We start from the raw sequence: 18,837 nt of genomic DNA on the forward strand, positions 1-18,837 counted from the left end.
ACGTCATCTCAAAATTTGCTAGGTAAAATCTCTTTAAATGTATAAAATCATGTTCCAGTACTTGTGCTTTATTAATCGGCTCTTATTTTTTTTTAAATATATTGACTAAAATTTTGCCAAGCTAGATAAAATATGTAAAATATTATACATCTATAAGGTATGACTGTACCAATATTTTCAAGCCTCCATATACATAATTAAATCACACAACAAAATTATACAGTTCGTCTTAGAAAATACTGCACCAATTTCTGTGAAAATTTAGCACCCGCTTTGAAGTTATACCATTTAAAATATGTAAAATAACATGCGTCTAAATATCTGATTTATTAATTGAGCCATATATGTTTTATTTTAATGTATGGATGTCATCGTAAAAAAAAAACAAAATATTTTATAATGTATCTAAGAAATTGGACTTGTCTGATGATGCTTCAGTTGCGAGGGAAGTTCTGTCGGAATAACTTTAGACGATTTTTTTTACAATAAAGTATAGACAATTACAGTACTTTAAGAAGCGTTGACGAAAGTCCTTTTTAGATCAAATAAAATATGATCGCTTTTTGTGACAATTTATCTTGACTTTTCTTCCACTATTCGACGACTGCTCACGTGTTGAGAACTAGGAAGTGTAAATGTCACTGTCTGTCGAATAAGCTCGCGCCGTGCGGACCACGTGGTCATCGAGCGTCAATAGAATCGAGATTAGTTCGTTGAAGGTAAGAATTAACGGTTCTGTCTGCGTGTAAATCTCCCAGTGCCCAGAGCAACGGCTACGCATTACTCCGGTCGTAATCTTCGACTAATAGAAATCACTTCCTCATCTACCAGATACAGTTTTGGCCACGTACGACTTTCTCCACTTTTGACCGATTAGAGCAGGATTTCAAAATCGTCGTGTGCGACATTTTCCCACAGATCGTCTGAAAGATCGCAGCCTACACGACACACGGTCGCATTTGATACTCCAAGGAAATCAATATACTGAAAACTGATACTTGTACCGTTTATAAAATGGAAGCAATAATGTAAGTCAACAGTTATCAGCGATGTGAACATGCTGGGATTGTCGATTTGCCATTGAATGAACGATTCATGAATATTTATAAGAACTAGGTCTAGATGGTCATTGCGTTTTCGTCCAAGTTTTTCGAACGTTTTGTTTAGGGATTTAGAGAACGGTTTTTATCAGTTTTGCAAGTCATACAACTAATTATATAGTATTGATTACTTGGCCAAAACCTCGACCCGACTTGTATTTGTCGTTTTGCATAATTTAATTTATTTAAAACAGCTTTTTTTAACGGACTGATAGGCTCCAAATTTGTAGGTACGTTATTTTCTTTTGTAATTAAGTTTCACTTTCGTAGAAATAAACCAGTTTGATTCAATATTTTTATTACATGGTCACTCACATCATGCCCGAAACGGTATTTTTTTATAACAACTTTCTATTGAATAGATAGATACATTATAAAGTCATTTTCTACTTCTAAAGTCTTAATTATCGGTTTGTTGTAAGAGTCCAGACATAATCGTAATACAACACCCAAGAAATTATATACTTGTCTCGATCTGGATCAAAGGAATTAACGTGAACATGTTAAATACATAGTTTGTTTATAAATTCAAAGCAAAGTATCTCAAAATTTGTCATTTATGCAAAGTTCGTTAAAACATTCGGAGAGTCTATCCGGTTTATATCAATTAAATACACCTTTTTTGTGGTTTTAACGATGACAATATACATGAAAACGATTTCTAGGTACAAAAAATAAGAATCGTTGACATCCTGCAAATTTTCAGATACTCTGTCAAGTAGATCAATTTAGAAAGAAATCAACCAAAAACAAAATTAGATTAAATCTATATTTATCTATCTAAGTTTTTGTTGTCTTTCAACACAAATGTCTCGTTTTTTTTTCTAAATTGTAGGCCGTCTAAACAAATTGTATATTGTTGTTCTATGTCACAAGCGTGACCAAGTTAAGTTTGTGGCTTCTCAAAACAAACTGTATCAACGTCCTATTAATTCCACTACTCGTTTTACACAAGATTTTTACTAAGGACATCAACATTTTCAGACGTGTGGGCGCAAATTCCGTGCCCGGTCCAAAGGAGTCACACTTTAAATGTAGCAAGATTATCAAATTTTGCAAAAATTTTTGAATCCGTCTTTTATCAGAATATTTATGTTGGTTAAAACTTACATCTCAGCTCTAAGCAGCAGTGATTTATGGATAAGAGATCCGTTGTAACGAACTTGTGTTGTTTTGTACAATGTGTCTAAACTGCTAAATAATAGGGGTCAAGTTGACACGATACCCATGGTTCTCTCTAAAACGTTTGATAATTTGATGGAATACTCCTAAATAAATAACAGTCAAAAATGCAATGTCATTCGACAAACTAAATTTTTTTGGTCATTTCTGAAAATGTACTGACAAAATATTCTTTTCGAGCGCAAAAACAAATTTCGGGAAAAGCATTACAAAGGTCTAAATTTAAATTGTACGAAGTAATTTAATTAAAAAGTAATTTAATAACATAAACATATGATAATTGTTTGTCGCAGGTAGAAATTATAAGATTAATTTATTATTTAAAAAATTCGTCTATAGTTTTTTTTTAATTTTGTTTACAAAGCCATTAAATACTGCGCTTGGCGCCACATGCACTGTTAAATGGAATGATATATTTTTGTTTACATAGCTGAGTAATGTGAATATCTGAGAAATTATTATAGATAGGTATATGAACAATGATTTCGAAATATTTTTTTAGTAATAACAGAGAAATTTTGATGACGTGAGTTTTGATCACGGTTGATAGCATTAATGAAAAAATAATGTTTCAAATCATTTAAAAAAATCCATAATGTGGGTACCATTATTGTTTTTTAAATCCTTTAAAACCCTGTTTTTTTTTTTCTATTTGCGTCTTTATGTATTGGTCATTTATAGCTTATTAGGAATTATTAAATTAAGCTGACATGATTTCTATTTATTTCTTGTTGTTTGCTTTAGAAGCCCTTTGTAAAATTTGATAGAATGTTTGGTTTTTATATCTTTCTAATTAGTTTTATACTGCAGTACCAATACCTGGAAAACATTAAATGTGACAAAAACTGTCGAAGTATGAGTCTATTAACATTGATTAATTAAAATAACAACGTTCGTTGTCCCGATAATGCTGACTTTGTTGATGAAAAGTACTGACATTATAAGTGTGTTGTTTTAGAGTTAATCTTTCAGCGTTGAAAAGGTTAGTCGTAAAGTATTTAAATGTGGAGATCAGATATAGTTTCAGTTACTCTTTAAACATACGAAGCAAGACTGGGATTTAGTAAGCACTTTTGTTTTCTGTTCCAGTTCTCCCTTACTATACAAAATAGATCAGCATCACTAATATACTATCAATATCTAATGTACCCGCTTTCCTGAAAACACAGTCCTGAAGTTCCTAAATCTTCTTCATTACAAAAAAATGTATGCATACTTACCAACAAAATATCTGACGGTTCCGTCAATCGTATTGTAAATTCTGCTAGAAGGACTGCGATAAAGAGCAAACAGATAAGTTTAATCCGTATTCTTTATAGTCATTGTTAGATATACGAAACAGGTCAATATGACATGATCTTACTTTAGAAAGCACGTATATCTCCTTGAATCAAATTTTAAATAACTGTTTTGAAAACGCAGAGGAAGATTGAAGAATTCAAACTATTAGTTGGGAGCGTCGCAGCAGATTAATTTCGCAACATTATTATTCTTTGAAGGATGTGAATTTTCGTCCATCAATCAAACCGAAACCAATTTGTTCAGCAGTTATACATAAACAGTCTATAAAATAAACCAGATGATATAGTTTTACAACGTGTCGTGATAATTATATTAATTAAGTACGTGCTTATTTTGATAAGCAGCAAGTCGAGAGCGTAATTATTATTAAGTGCTTTTACTGCCACTGTTCGACAAAAAAGCGTACTTCTACATCCATCCACCGCTAAATTAATGCCGATATCAATTTTTTAAATATTTTTTTGCTTCGTGAACGTCACGGATATTGGCGCGTACGGCAGGTCACGAACAGTGGAGTTTTTTATATGTCATAGTATTATCAATTAAGTCTAACAGTTGTGCAAAGGAATCGTGATTGTTCAATGCAGAGTTACGAAATTCTTCTTGGATTAATTTTATGCCATATCCTGAAATTATACAGGTCTGGACTACCATCACCTCGGTACGTGCCAAATTAACAAAAGAATCGCTTTTTTATATGTAGATACGTGCCAAATTACTATATTAATTCCATGTGAAATTGGATATGTTACAGTTCGTCTATAAAGATAAGCCTTTAACCGACTAAGTAAAAAAGAAAGAATCCTGTTGGAATTTTTGGAATCTGAAGAATTTTTCGCTCGAGATCCTATAATTGAAAAATGCTGACAAATTAAGTTTAAGTGGCCAGGATAATTGATTCTGATATAAACGTAGGTTTTGGGCAAAATATCTTGGGATATTTTTCACTATAAACGAGTTCCGTTTCTAACTAATTAATAAACAAAATTAATTAGTTGCGTCATCCACGAGGATGGAAAAATGATAAATTTTAGCATTCCAAAGAGCAGAATTTAGTACCTTGAAACAATTAACAGTCCGCAATTAATTAGTGTTTGTTACATTATTATCAGCAGTATAACATACATCTAAATGTCAATGGAATTTCAGAGAGGTTATTCAAGGCGCCAACTCAGCCGTGTTAAATTTGCAATACTATTTAAGAGTGGAAAGTAGAATTAGATGGCAGATCTAAATTTTAGTGTCTCCCGCAAGGCAATTAAAACGCAAAGATAAGAAAATAATCTAACCTGATAGCGAATTAAGGGTTGGTCGATTCGCACTTGTCACCCACATTATACCAAAGGTGTGGTTAAACTGTTTTCTTCTAAAAGTGACTACTTTCAATATCTGTAAAGATGATAAGTAAAATAAACTTTAAATTTCTTAAAACCTGTTATATTTACCGAGTTTAAAAGACAGATAAGGAGAAATACAGAATATTATACTTAGCTGTAAAACACAGGTGACTGAAATTAGCCGGTTACCAGAGTAAAAGTGTGGTGTAACATCAGAAAAGATGAATAAAATATTACCATTATGTATATACTTATACATAACAGATATTTCTTAACATAAGCTGCCGAACGCGTTTAAATCTAAACATTTTTCATGGATTTCTTTGCCACCGCTTGTTTTGATATATGAAACTTGTTCAGTTTCATTTGTTATTGCAAAAACAGGGCCTTGAAAGAATTAGATATTTATTTGATACAAGATAAATTGATAGTTCAAGGTAAAACATATTCTGTTTCAACCGGTAAAGTTATTCATTTTTTTAACTTTAAAAAGGTGTCAGAATTCTCTTTCACATCCGATTATTTGCTTTGTGTATTTTTAGTTGTCTAATGTAATTATTTGCATAAACTATATACCTTAAAGAATTTTGCTGACTTGTGATAAAGGTATATCTAAAATAAACAAATAAATACGCTTGAGCCGTCTAGAACAGTTTGGACAAGATAGAAAGCAAATAGTTGGAAAAGTTAAAAAAAATGTACATGGCGTATCAGTCACGTATTCATTGTGCTACACAGAATGTCCATTAAGAAATATTCAAATTTCATATCCTGATTCAAGGATAATTGAACTTGATCCTATAAATTAAGCAGAGTAATAATAAAACCCACGTGGTTGAGTGATTAGTGTAAGAAATATTCATAAAAAATGTCCCTATGAATAAATTTAAATTTACAATGTATAATACACTTAAGTAAATCTAAGTTGCGGTTGACAATACGGTTCGTATCAGCCGATATGCCTTTCAGAATGTCCATTACTCGAATTTATTTTGTTATCAGTCATCGTAAATCCAATTTACCGGAACGGTCTGAAACGTCGATGAAGCTTCATCACGTAAAGCAACAACCCGACGAAACGGAAAACATAAAGCACGGAACTGTGAACAATCAATTCATAAATCATTGCTGGATCTAATATTAACACGTGACAGGTCGGAAAAGTACAAGCTGAAAAAGGTGTTCTTTATAAGGACGAAAATGCACAACGATCGAGATAGCCTTTTCCTTATTTCTGACCTGCAATGAACAGAGAGGGCAGCTTCCACCTTCCACTACAAGAAAAAATACTGCGTTCGATGTGGGTGTAGACAGCCGAGTTCATGTAAAGCTCGTTCGCACAATAATTTTTGTAGGCGTTTGATTCCATTGTGTGTATATACACATTCAGGATTGAAATATTAAAACTGCTTCGAGTGATGTGGCTTTTTAAACTTTGAACATCAGTTGGGAAAAAGACAGCATTTTAATCTTATGTAATTACTCTTTTTGTAAATACAGTAATGCAAATAGCATTGTAATAATAAGTTATGTGCCGTTATAAAAATTAAATGAAGCAAAACAACGAGTAACACATCACACATTTCCAGTTGCTTAAATGTGCACGAGAAATCATAACAAAAAAACCTCCCACACAACTTTCAAAATTGTACATGAAACAAGACTACAATAATTCCATGTCCACTTAATTAAAATTATGTAACAAAAACTATTAAACCTTCATGGCCAGAAAGTATTTAGCCTCAAGGTTCAGATAGTAAAGGAAGAATTTGTTTAATAAAGCGCCTATAAAAACACTCAGAACGAGAAAATAAATATCCTTCTTTTTACTTTAACTGTATTTCCTAAAAATGATTTTTTAACCTTGAACGGCTTTAATTTATCCATATAAGATGAAACCCCTGACCATAGTAGATAGTGGCAACAAGATTAATGAGAAATTTATTGATTATCCCAATTTGGTCGTCATGTTCTCATGACAAGACGAAGATTACGAAACGTCTTGAAGTAAATTCATTGTTTTAGCAAATTACGTTTTTGAACTTTTCAGCCTGAAGTTTAGATATCAAATTTCATCGGATCTTAATGAAATCTTTATTCGTTGCGGCTTTGTAATAAGCGATATCGGTTGCGCATAATCGGTGTGCTAATGTTGTTCACGACTATAATAAATACACAGAATTATGAAACTAGATTGATTCAGATAAGTTCAGTAGCAGTAACGTGAAATCTGTCCGACTTCCGGGTCCTACGGCGACCGACCTACTTTAGACCAGATTTACAAACACAAATAAAATGTATAATCGATTTTTGCACACGCGTGTCCAAAATTCCAGTTAACATCCTTGACGGTTGTATTTAACATTTCTCAGTAGTTATTATAGCTATTAAACTTATTTTAGTACTACAGAAAACTCATAGTGTATTTTTTATAAGGTGTCATTTAAACAGTTACAGAAACTGCTACTACTTACGACATTTTCACAAACGATAAAAAAAAATAGGTAAATAAAAAGTACTGCTTTTCAAAACACTTTTAAAAGCTAGAAACAACGAGAAAATATTTTTCCCGAGGAATACTTTTTTTAAACTCTTCGCTTGTGCATTTTGAAAGTGGTATAAATATTTTCTTCGACGATTTTTCTCACATCTGTAAAATTGTGCATTATTTATTAAAGACATTAGTTATATGATAAAAAAATAAAAACTCAATGAGGCATGAGGCTGACTTGGGTTAGCGTTTATTTTTAAAATTACTTTTAAACTACTATTTACTAATTCATTTTACTGCTCCTTAATAGTTGGTAGTGGTAAGAATTATTAATTTGATGAATTAATTACTTCATGTAAAATAATTTCCGAACATCTGGGAAACTGTAAAAAGAAGAACCTGAAATGTTGTAAATATTTTCATCTAGCTCAAACAATTGCAAAATATAAGGCATATTGCATGTTTATTTTATTAAATGTTGTTTTCTAGTTGGTCGAATATTGCTCGCAGTCAAAAAACGAACCGCCTCACAAACTAAAGAATGTTGAACATGTAATATTTTATCTAGTTAGTTCCTTTTTACTTTTTCCTCCGAAAAAGGAACAGTATACACACTATACGTATGACAAGCAAACACTACAAGGAAATAAATTATAATCAGTTGAAGTATTATTCCTCGAACAATTCCTGAAAAGGGAGTAGGTTTCAGTTTCACAAAAATAAGTTTCCCGGATTTGGACCTCATCAATTTTGAAAAAAGTTTCGACGTTTCGCCCTCTTTCGTATAGGGAGGGGGAGTAGAAAGTGGGCGAAAGTTCTGAAGAAAAGAGCCATATCGAAAGTAAATCTCTTCTTAATAAGTGCAGTCACAATTTCATGTTACTTTTATATTAATTTCATTCTACATTGAATGAACTGTTCCATTTTTCTTAAATTTACCTAATCAGATCCCAAATTTTCAAATGCCAGAGTAGATCAGTAGTTATTGTATGTAGTGTTTATTAACGTTTTTGCAAACCTGAAGTATCAGATTACAAATATTTTAATGAAATTACTGTTTTTGGAAGCCAGCATAAATTTTAGACATCTTCCAACTTCCAACGACAGCAACTGTAACCGTAAACATAATAATTCACCTAATTAACGGTTTATTTTCCTATATCCACACGTATCGTGTAAACGCTTTAAAATTTCGCAGCATTCTACTTGCGATTTGATAAAAACGTCAGATTGGAAGAACATTTCATTCAGTCCACAAAATGGTTTGGTATAACTTTGTATGCTAATTATACACATGCCATGTCATGTATTTAGTTGTTACTTTGTCAATGGTTGCATTAAAATCGTGTTCTATTGTTTTAAAATAAATTATATTCTGACTGAAGTCGATGTGGGTGTTTATGGACTCATTGTACATACATGAACCAGAACATATCAGTATAAAGACTTTAAAAATGTTGACTTTTTGTTCCATAAAACCGTTTTTATAACACCGTTATCATTATCCCTCGGTTATTAATAATTAAAAATTAACCGCAATTTTGGAATGTAAACACACCTTCAAGAATAACGTTTCAGTGCAACTTTTGAGTCACTTAAAAAATTCAAGGTTCCCGGACTGAACTTTCAACTGCATTTTCGTAAAATCTGTCACTTTTACGAGAATAACCTTATCATCTATCACACTCGTAACGGTAACAATAGAAACAGAATGATGATGTTTGAAGTTCGAAGGCTTGTACAGCAGAGTTGTTCACGTTACAAAATCAGACATTATGATTGAAAATGAAAGTGTGTAAGACACAACATCTGATGCAGCTATTTTAAATGTCAAAACTGTAACACTTATAATTATGTTGCGACACAAGTTCAGACTGTTATGGGTCGCTTGAGATCAATTAAAACATGTACCTATATTGTGTTATATTGCGTAAGTAAAAAAAATATTTCAGCGAACAACAGCCAGAGCTGAATTCGTATAGATACACGTGGACGAATGTTCGCGGCACCCAAATTACAAGCACCAGATCATTCATTATCATTAATCCTTGCATTATAAACAACTTGAGGTAGCCGTTTAATTTAATAGTTAATCATTATATTTATCGAGAGAAAAAGTTAAATGAAATAACTGTTAGTGATTCAAAAATCGCAATTTCTCTGGTAACCTTTTAGTGCGTTTTATAACCTTGTTTAGTGGTAAGTCATGTTCTTGGTTTGCTGTAAGTTTTAGCGACCTTACGACAAGAGCCCAAAGCGTTGTGTATAAATCGCACTCAATCATGCGATATTAATAAACGTGTGAGAATTCAACCTTGTTTTCGATTGAATTCCGTTATTTCATATTTATTTTCTTTGTACTCAAATAAACGCTTTTATTCCTTAACTTTTTTACTCACTGCCACATTAATCGTTGTAATCCAAAGAAGATTGGTAGGTCCTCATACCTATAACAAAAAATAAATAAATAAATAAATAAATAAATAAAATATCGTTAATTATAATATTATAATAATACATAAGAATTATAATACTATAGACGAATTACATACTTGCACAATTTTAATGTCGTTACAACTACACTTAAATCATCTATCTTTTTAAGTCCACATATTTCAGTTTACTTTTACGTGGTGTTTACATTACTGGGTCAACTTCCTTAATACCGGATGAGTTGTAGAAATTTTGCAATAATATGACCAGTACGATGGAATTTGTTCTTTATTGCAAAATATGCACTACCATGATAACATTCATTTTACAACTAATTTTTAAAAAGTACTTGTTGAAACCCTTATCATTATTTTATCAGTACAACGAATACAGTTAGTTCTTTTTTGCAAAATGTATGAAAATTACAAAATCATATACATCATGGCGTTTGTTTTGTGACGTTTGTGCAGCTCTAACAATAGTTGTCTGCCAGCAATACTAGTTCATAAATTGCAAACAAGTATGAAATAAAAACGTTGACTTCTTAAACAGTAACGTTACCCATGTAGGAGTAGCGCATTAAAGTGCTTCGGAGGTCGGCCTTTCGTCGTTTATCTTCAACTTTTCGAAAAATTTACGGTATGCAGGATAGTAATCATGCATACCGTAAATTTGTTAATCGTAAGTAGTAACTTGGATACATAATTGCATTAACAGAAATAAAACTGCTATTTTCGAATAAAAATGTTTACATCTTATTAACTTTAGGACCATTTACGACAAGTGTCCCAGATAAAACTTTGTAACTTTATATCTTGAGAACGGAATGAAATATTGAAATTCTGTAAACGTCATTGTTTTTAGCTTGAAACTTAACTTAGTGCTTACTTTGTAATTATGACGTATGTATGGCCTCGGTGTAGAACCGCAATCTTATATTTTTTTTATAATATTACAATTACAATGATATAAAACATTTATATGTATGTGTTATATTACTTTTTAACTGTAATTAATATAAATGATTTAAACGAAGAGCTGTATACTCCATATATTGTCATAAAATCAAATGTGTAAATGCAATTTCACTACTACTGTTAAAACTTAACGTCACACAGAAAAAAGTTTACTTGTAAATTTACTGTGAAAATCACAGGTAATTTGTAACCCGAGATAATAAGGGTAATATTCCAACGAAATGTATTTTTAAGTTTGAATGTGATATTTACTTTTTGAATGTAAATCGAAATTACAAAAGAACATGTAAAATTACAAGTAAAATGTAATTTTGACGATTGTAAATTTACAATAAAATATGTAAATTTCCGTGAATGGGTATGTAAATTTCCGTGAATTGGTATGTAAATTTCCGTGAATTGATATGTAAATTTACACAAATTATTGTTATTTTTAGTACTAGTTTTAATCAAAGAAACTATGTCGGACAAAGTGAACCTTTTATTTTATGGTGAAAAACATAATAAACATGTAATAAAATCATAAACACAAAACAAAGTCATTGATGTTGTATATACTTTACATTAATTTAATTTGTTCATAAAGCCAATTACTTTGCGTTTTGTTGGTGTTACTCTTTTTGATTTGGATCCTTGATCTGGATGTATTTTCAAAAAAAATCTTTGCATCATTTCCAAAACTGCTGATACTTTGTCTGGATATTCTAAATTCATTATAAAATATAATCCAAACGCCCAAGATACTGCATCTTTTAAAGTGACAACACTTGGAATCACTACTTGTCGTTTTAAAACTACGTGATAAATTGTTTGTGGATCGCTCTCTAGAAAAATACAAAAATACATTAAAATGTTACAGGTACAAAGACGTTTTAAATACTTGCCTATTTCAATTACACATGGCGCAGCCACCTTGATAATTTCATTTAAATTATTCATATCATCACCCTGTGATAAAAATTGCATTAACATAACAATTAAAGATGACATGGGCAAATTATAGTAAGTAATTATCCGCCTGGAAAGTGTACTTTTGTAACTGGAGGAAAATAGTAAACCAGAATAGTAAAGTACTTACCTTTAACAACAAAATACACTATTTTGTACAAAATATATTACCACAACTAATGCACTCCAACTTGTTATAACCTGCAAGCGTTATAGTAATGATTGCGTGCGCATCAACAATTCACAGTATGCATGTGATTTCACCGGTAGACTGGATTATTTTACAAAGTTGGAAGTAATTGTAAAAAATGTTAGTATATTTACGGTATTATAAAGTATAATTCATTTATAAAGTGAATATACATTTACAATTGCGATTCTGTATTGTGTTTTTTCAATTTGACTTGTGAAAATACAAATAGTGACACAAGTTTACTTATTTTATGCACAATGCTGCTAACTTACGTAAATTTACTAAATTTAAGTAAAAAAATACATAAAAAGCAACAGTAAAATAATTGTAAATTTACACGACTTTTTTCTGTGCAGAACTCTTGAACTACGTACTGCAATATTTCTTTGGTGCCTGTCTAAAATGGTCCAAATTTTTAATTATAAAAAACAATTATTATGAAAATTGCGTAGACAGTAGAAGGCCCACTCGATTGTCAGTTCGCAGTTCATATTTAATTCCCTGATGTTTATCTTTGTGGGGATATATAAAAGATTTCTGATGCGACCCTTGAGTGGAGTAGAAAATTAAAAAACTGAATAAGGAAATTTTGTTTCACTTTAACACGTGATACACTATTAACTGCGACAAGAAGACAAAATGAAGCTTCCTCTTAACTAAAAACAATCGCGTTTACAGAATTTAAATATCTCTATCCGTTTTAAAGATATAAGACCGCGGAATTCTATATGGAACACCTGTATATTAGAAAATAATGAAATTGTCCTCGGTAACGCATTAATTATTAATAGAGATGGAAAAAAACACCCTCTATATTTTTATATATTCTCAATAGCCTCTTCCTAGGCATTTATAACCATAGTTTATTTTTGAAATTCCGATGCGACACTGCAACGTTAATCTATTTTTTTTTTAGTTTTTTTTGGCAGTGTAAGAGTTGACAAAAAAATGCAATTATTATTAGTAAAATCTGCGTTGGAATATTTTGTGGAGAGATAAACAGAAGTACGCACTTTATTGTGGTATCCATTCGATAAAATTTTAATATAGTGTTTCTAAAATAATCTAAACCGTTACAATGTTTAAATATGTATCGAAATTTCGGTTGTTTCATTTAGAATACCCTGTATTTTATTACTGCACCATATGCTATTTTTTGTTCTCTTTCTTTCGATATATCGATGTGTCTCGTAAAAAAGTAAAAAAATCGCAATAACTATCACCTTTAAATATAGAAAAATAGAAAAATATCAAGAAAATTGAGATAACGAGACACGAGCGCTTGTTAACTCACCCTGTATAGGTAATATAGGTATATGAATATTGTTAAGGACTGTTTATTGAGCAGAGAAAAAATAATTTAAAAAATCCTTGAGCCCAAATATAGAAGACATAGCCCTTCAAAATTTAATTTTTATTATCGATATTTCATCGTATTTTAATTCACTGGTGGTGTTAAAATGCGTCAGAATTTGACTATTCAATAATTTTGGAGGTATCTGCTCCTCGTTTTCTTTATTTTATAATATCACGAAACTTAAAAATCGTTCCGAATGAATTTGACAACAATAGCTAATTTTGCACATTGTTTAACCTACCCATCTACATCCACATCTTATTTTTAGAAGTGAACGTCAAATTGAGTTAGCAATTTTTTCTGTTATTTTGACTTGTGAACTGATTAAGGTGTCGTTGTGTTAGTGTGCCACTTTTTGAGCACTTGTATATACAGCTTTCAAATAGGGGTTGTTAAAGATGTCTTTACGGGTACCATTCAAAACAAAAAATTTAGCATTCCATAAAAATGAGTGTGGCGTCATAGTTGAAAAGGGGATGACGTCATGAACAAGTGAAGAAGGCTTAAAAATCCTATTTAAAAATACCTAAATATTGACCTGTTTGGAAATTTTCGACAAATACCATTAGTTATTCAATTACAAAATTTATTCCGTAATCGGTTTCCACACTATATACTTAATTTGAACACGTATTATTGTTATCGCAATATTTTTTTTGTGTAAACAATTTTTAATGCGAAATAAATCATTCTGGAAAATTTCAAAAATATAAGCCACATTTTCAGGTTTTTTTCTTCTACATTTTTTCGCTGAAAGTCTTTTAAACTTAATTGCGTTATACTGTTCCGCTATATAATTATACTGATCGCTACAATTTATAGTGTCTGTTGCAGGATCACACTTAAAACGGGCTATATATAAAACAAGTTCGTCACACAAAATAGTAATTAAATCTTCCTTCCGGAACAAGAAAGAATTAATTTAATTATTGTTAACAAGATACAAATTTTATTTGCGAAAACTTAAAAAAAAAATCAGGAAGGATGCAATCAACTGAAAATGTCCCTAAAACCGACGTGGTAGTCCTCACTGTTCAAACAGAAGCATAGTATTTATTGGAAACAGAAAACGAGTTGGTAATTTAAACCTCCGTTTAAACCACTGTTACAGCATGATAAAATTGTTACAAAAATCAATAATTGTACAAAAAATCGTTGAATTCATTGAGCACTGTTGTAGTTAACAAACAACTGTGAACCTGGCTCCTTAAAACTGTGTTTGGCAAATCCTTTGAATTGAACAACTAATTTGTAATTTTTGTGTTGGGAAAACACAAATTAAAGCAATGCAACAAAAAATACAAATCCCTTTTTCAGTATATCACATGTTTACGATATTAATTACTTAACCCTGATGCAAACCATAATTTATGTTAATGCACCGCTGCTGTCAATAACGTTATTTACTATCAATAACTCTGCAACAATATTATTGATGATGGATGGCAATTTTGCAACATGGTCGTTCCATAAACTTCCAATCTTAATTACGCCTATGTACAGCCGCGGTATAGTATTTCTTAAATTTTATTAAACCTGGTGGAGATCAGCTTTCTCCGTGATTGCAAAAACCATCATAGCGGGGCGCAATTATTAATGGAATAAGTCAACGTTGGCATGTCGTGTCCAACAGACATGTTCACAGACAGACGTAATATAACACCATGTCAATATCCAAGCAACTGCAGGTCGTGTGTGGAAGTAATCCGATCCCCTACAGACATCAATTACCTTAATGAAATTTTACTACAAACGATGACATAATAGTTCCTCGTTTTTTGTGTAATTGTCTCACGAGGATTGTTTTTCCGCTTTGGATGAAATGACAAGTGCAAATTCTTATGGCCGAATAAATAAAAGAGTTTCAATTTATAATTGGTTTATCACTGACGCAAGTACTTGGATTTTATCTTGTTAAGTCAGTGATGTCACAGGTAAAATAATAGCAGCGATGATAACGCGCATCCAAGTCCAGATATTCACATTCCATCTGTAGGTCAGAAGTCAAAGTCAGCTTTGAATCAAAATATTTTGTACCGTATGACATTAAAGAGTATTAGAGACAAAGTTGTGGTCTGAAGTTTTGCAGAAGAATATTTCAAAATTGCAATATAAAGTTAACATAATATGTAATGGCAATTTATTTCAATTTTTATTCGCGCATCTTGCGAAAGCAAACGGTTCTTTTATTAAATATAAACGGGCACACACCAGTTCTGCTTGGTGTTTACCCAATGAAAAACTGGTCACGTACTTTACGGCAGCATTTAATGAAAATTCATTACCGTTTATAGCTATAAATAGTGCGCTCTCGAAGAAAAATCAATCATTTTAAAAATACAAAAGTTAAACATTTGTTTAACGCTGTGGCCGAAACGTTCACAATCTTTTCTACTTTATGTGATGTAAATTTTACTTTTGACCCTCGGAAGTTAAATTACTATTATCTTGAAGGATAAAAATTCAAGTTGAAATTTATAATTATTTAATCATTCATGGGAATCTAAGCACGTTATTGATTTTTTTTCAACACGTGAGCGTGGAAAAGAACAGTTAATGTAAGAGACGATAAAAACTTGAATTACTAGGTTATAAGATCTCCCATCCACATGCCTGATTAATTACAAATAATAATATACCATTTTAATAGGAAAATTCTTCGTAACAATGAACAATCATTGGTTACGCAAAAACTTATCGATATATTGGTATCTCCAATGAAATTGCTCTGATTTCTCTAACCTTCGTTCAACAGGTCTCTTTTCAATAATTTATGGTAACTTCGATAAAATAGCGAGACTCCTTCACTTGCTTTTGTATAATCGTCCACTCTGACTTACATTGTTTTTTTTTTTAATGTGAGTTAAGTAGGATTATCTATTGTAGTAAACAAAGAATTTACGAAGACTTTAGAATTTATCATTTTTGTATTACCATCGTCTTGCCATTATACACTTAATTTAGCACTTAGTTTAGTCTTTTATTGCTCCGACACATTTCGGACATCACCATTGTTTGGATAATGTCCGTAGTGGGTGAAAGGTATTAAGACTGTATAGCATTAGCACTGGTTACACTCTCATTAATTTTGAATAACGACAAGGAAGACATTTTAAAATATGTTACTATTAGGTACAAAGAATGATTTCTTTAATTAATACGACAATTATATCACCTCTTTAAAATTTCAAATTATTCGCTGCCATAAAAGTATAGGTACTCGCCGCCCGCACGGTAAATATAATTATTATTACACGAATACTCTAGACCTAAATTACAGGAATTTCATGGCATTTGGTATCGCATTCTATGCTAATCAGTATTAAAATTATTAGACAGACAGTGTTATATACATTCCTTAATTATCGATACAAGTATTAATTTAATAATAACATGCTTATGAAGCAAGTATTGCTCATAGTGTCAATCACAAACCGAGAAGAAATTAATAAAAACATTCCAGAACGATCAATAAAGTGCTTTAATTGCTATTTACAATTGCCTTGACTCTTTATTTATGCATACGATTGCTGTTTAAACAGCGGGTTGAAATCTGTTGTATAAGGAGCTTGTAACCGCGGAGACTTGAACGATGCGTTAAGAGAGCAACGGGAGAGCTTTTTGAGACGTCCGCACGATAATTAATCAAATGTGATTACGAGCACTGAATTATAAAAATGCGTAAACCGATCAGCCCACAGGCGAAGAGTGGGACGAAGTATATGCCAATAAAAATGATAAATCCCATCGAGTTTCGTAATTTCATAATTCTTGCATTGTTGCAACTTTCTTCGGTGTTTTTCAACACCCACGAGATTTCTGCAATAGAGCAGACGGTATCTAACATTAGCAGTTTCACACCTCTGCCGCGTGGGTCAATTCGTCACAATTCACGGCTTCGTTATACTTATTGCTCGCGCTTTCTTCGGGAAGGTTAGCCAATTCACACGTTTTGGAAGATAAACTAAAAGTTCAGGAACCGAAAGTGCTAATCGAATTTGTTTATCTGATGATAATTAGCGCTGGGAATCGAGTAGTATTATTGGTGAGGAAATGAATTTGGTTCAGACCATCACTTTTTGTATTTAGCGAAGAATAGTTTCACACAAAAATATAGGAATAAAAAACAAAGACCGTAAAAAAAGAAAAAACAAATATCGAAGATAATGTTGTCAAATAAAATCTGAATTGCTTATAAACTGCAAATGAAATTTGTAATAAATTGCATAATCGTAGTGTCATCTTTACTATTTTTTTATGGTAATACTTACTATTAACCACATACTAAAAAATATGTGATTAAGTAATTTATTACATCTGAATAATAAAAAAAACAATAAAAAATTTATTCGGTTTGCCCAGTGTTGTTAAGATGATTGTCTTCCTTTTTTGTAAAATATGTGCTAAATATAACAACTATGGCATTGTTTTAACAAACACATTTCTTTAAACAAAATAATTTCCACTATATTCCACTATGTTCACGATAGTATTTTTATCAAAATTACATTTCATTAGTTACGCTAACCTTATATAAGATAAATAAATAGGTATTGTTATGGTGAACATTTTCCTCTCAAATACAAAAAAGAAAACGTTAACCCCAAATGGGGTTAAATCAAATGTTTTCATTGTTAATTTTGCAAATTATAAAAACGTCACTTTTGTTGTAAAGATAAATACAATTTTTTTGTATAATACATTAAGCAGCTGCTATTTTAATGCAAATACATTATTTGCAGGATGATACATTTCCTTGATGACATGATATAGCCCATAAATAACAAAGTTTATGACGGTGCATCAAAATTTTAGGGTTTTAATGCAATGAATTATTCAAAACTTTAGATATTCAGTAGCTAAAAACTATATAATAGACGAAGGAAGCTATTATGAATGACGTCAATTAAGTTAAGTGAAATGTTTATAGTATACTAAATACAATAAGACAGAAAGATGACGCACAATTGTTATTAGTAATTCGTTGAAAATACTTAATTTTACTAAATTAATCTTCTTTTGGCAAACAAATTTAATATTGATACATTATACAAATAGCCATGTAAATTGTCAACAAGTTAACAAACTGTAGTAAATTTATTACCCTATTGGTAAGTATGGCCCAAATAATGTTAAACAAAATACACATTAGGATAATACACTGAGATTTACTTGCGACTAATTTTTGCTTTTTGTATAAGAATATTTGCAGCCACTGAAATTTTTAGCTTTTGCCACTACTTACTCGTACCATCCGTAGAATGAATTACTGATTTGTTTAAAAATTTTACAAACACACGAGTATATCATTAGATTATACTCGTGTGTTTATAAAAATTTTTTGACTCCAAATCTAATGCGTATTATAAACCAAAAAAAAAAAAGATTTAACCTCTGCTACAAAACTACACTCACTTTTGTAGGCATTTTAATTTTAGATTTGAACATTTTGAAGTTTGTTGTTCCTTCTGTTCATTAAATAATAAATCTTATGTATATATATTTTTATAATTCATG

At 31.0% G+C, this 18,837-nt stretch overlaps 1 protein-coding gene and 1 long non-coding RNA gene across 3 annotated transcripts in view; both read right to left on the minus strand.

The window, feature by feature from the left end:
- The window catches only part of LOC135135397 (dendritic arbor reduction protein 1-like), a 182,499-nt gene that overhangs the window by 100,279 nt on the left and 63,383 nt on the right, over positions 1 to 18,837 (minus strand). Inside the window, exons 1-2 of one of the 2 annotated variants that reach the window (XM_064064437.1) lie at positions 9,965 to 10,122; positions 9,812 to 9,859 (exon numbers count right to left, since the gene is read on the minus strand). The exons of the other annotated variant lie outside the window; for it this stretch is intronic. The gene's annotated coding sequence lies outside the window, so the exon portion shown is untranslated. Of the gene's footprint in view, positions 1 to 9,811; positions 9,860 to 9,964; positions 10,123 to 18,837 lie in introns of those variants that run through there. 2 annotated transcript variants of the gene reach the window in all.
- Positions 11,289 to 12,307, minus strand: LOC135135405 (uncharacterized). Its single transcript, XR_010281529.1, has 2 exons — positions 11,707 to 12,307; positions 11,289 to 11,646 (listed from the first exon to the last, which is right to left on the minus strand). It is a non-coding gene; the product is annotated as an uncharacterized LOC135135405 (long non-coding RNA).

Source organism: Zophobas morio, unplaced genomic scaffold (assembly GCF_036711695.1).
Source record: "Zophobas morio isolate AGI-343-1 ecotype UQ-CSIRO unplaced genomic scaffold, CSIRO_AGI_Zmor_V1 ptg000024l, whole genome shotgun sequence".
Lineage (NCBI taxonomy): Eukaryota > Metazoa > Arthropoda > Insecta > Coleoptera > Tenebrionidae > Zophobas > Zophobas morio.